Source organism: Penaeus chinensis, chromosome 5 (genome assembly GCF_019202785.1).
Source record: "Penaeus chinensis breed Huanghai No. 1 chromosome 5, ASM1920278v2, whole genome shotgun sequence".
Lineage (NCBI taxonomy): Eukaryota > Metazoa > Arthropoda > Malacostraca > Decapoda > Penaeidae > Penaeus > Penaeus chinensis.
This window is the reverse complement of record NC_061823.1, coordinates 37,557,928-37,560,427: the sequence shown is the minus strand read 5'-3', so window position 1 is coordinate 37,560,427 and position 2,500 is coordinate 37,557,928.

Here is a 2,500-nt window from a genome sequence, read left to right as displayed (position 1 = left end):
CTCTGTAACAAGGAAACTTATTCACCGGCTTTCATTTCCTCTCATTCCTTTTTTTCTTCTTCATTCCCTGAAACACTTACACCCTACAAAAACAAACAAAAAAACACACACACATGTGCACACACAAATGAGGACAAGCACACGCACACACATGCACACGCACACACATGCACACACACACACGCATGCACATGCACATGCACATGTATATGCACATGCACATGTATATGCACATGCACACACACACGCACACGCACACACACACCTTCTACCAAGTAAAACAAATGTTTCTGTAAATAAGTTGAGGAAAATAATGATAATAAAATGACAATTTTAAAAATGAAACCTCATTTAATACATCTATACATCGCTTTCAACATATTAATATTTAAGTACATTGTGCTTATATCTGCCCAGTACAATTGCTGTCTTTGTAGCTAGTACGAGGAATACCTTATTTTTGTTCATGTGTTTCAAGTATGAAAATAAAAATCAGACACATCGATAGGATGACTGAGGGTGTAAGTCTGCATAAATTCTATCACAATGCTATTTGCCTTTTTTGATTTCTGACAACTATCACATTCTGAAAATGAAAAACACGACCAAAATAATACCCAAAACAAACATTTGATTTAATAGAAACATTAGAACTTTTTGCACAAAATACATTTTTGATTCAGAAGATGCTAACAATTGAATGATTTTACGCCGACATATTCAAAAATCATAAATACCATTGTTTTATTAGTTACACATACTTTTAATACATACTTCAATCATGACCCCCAAAGAAACTCTGCATTTCTTTAGGTAGGTAGGTGTAGGTGTAGGTGTAGGTGTAGGTGTAGGTGTAGGTGTAGGTGTAGGTGTGTAGGTGTGTAGGTGTGTAGGTGTGTAGGTGTGTAGGTGTAGGTGTAGGTGTAGGTGTAGGTGTAGGTGTAGGTGTAGGTGTAGGTGTAGGTGTGTGTAGGTGTGTGTGTCTGTGTCTGTGTCTGTGTCTGTGTCTGTGTCTGTGCCTGTGCCTGTGCCTGTGCCTGTGCCTGTGCCTGTGTCTGTGTCTGTGTCTGTGTCTGTGTCTGTGTCTGTGTCTGTGTCTGTGTCTGTGCCTGTGTCTGTGCCTGTGTCTGTGTCTGTGTCTGTGTCTGTGCCTGTCTGTGCCTGTGTCTGTGTCTGTGTCTGTGCCTGTGTCTGTGTCTGTGCCTGTGTCTGTGCTTGTGTCTGTGTGTCTGTGCTTGTGTCTGTGTGTCTGTGCCTGTGTCTGTGTGTGTTTGTGTGTGTGTCTGTGTGTGTGCACATGCGCATGTGTGTGTGTATGTGTGTGTGTGTGTGCACGTGTTTGTTATGGTGTGTTCTGTAACCTAACAGTCCATGAGAGTTTGTGGGCGTCTTTGTAGCAAATGGAATGTGTGCACAATCAGCAGGTTTCATCTGATACCTATTCAACTATTCACCAAGATTATATCCAACATATCAATAGCTAAATAAACTGTACCCATGTGAATATTCCTATAGAATGTTGAATTTTTATGTAGATTATCTTAAACAGAGCATAATCCTATAAATATTCTATCACTGTGTAAGAACTCCATCTGCGGGTCCTCTTTGTCATATACACAGAAATGAACAATCCACTTCTATTACAGCTACTGAAATGAATTGCTCAGGAAAACAAAGTCTATTATATATATATATATATATATATATATATATATATATATATATATATATATATAAATATATATTTATTCATATATATATATATATATATATAAATATATATATATATATAAATATATATATATATATAAATATATATATATATTTGTTTATATATATATATATTTATATATATTTATATATATATATATATATCCAAATCAATATACCACATGGAAATATATACAACAACACACTATTATCATTTCCATATCTCCCAAAACTTTAAGTCACAAAAGGAAAAAAAATACCAAATATATAAAACATAATTGTACAGTCTTCCAGTACCCTTCACTCACAATAAACCAAAACATCATATTCTCTTGGTGACAAAATTATGCCAAAACCTGCTTGAAAATATACTTTTGGCACTGTATCACTTAGGATCAGCAATGGCTCTTTCTTCAAAATTTAAGGCAAATATTTTATGTTCCTTAATCTTACAAAACAGTTTTAAATTCTCTAAAGATTCCATATACAATAATAATTCTGAAGAAATTATTTCAATTAAAGTTGCAAATGAAAACTTTTGTTTTTGCAAAATTTTGTTTCAATGAAAGCATATATAACCATTTCTGTTTATAGGTAGTTAACAGCATGGATAGCTTACGTCACAAATAAACACCCAATATATTTGAAAGATACATTATATTATACAGAATAAATATATATCAGTCAAAGTTTTCCTCTCTCATACATAAAGGAAAATGTCCAATGAAATCTATAAATATTTTTCTCACACAACATAACACCTAGTGATCAATTTATACAATCCAAATAT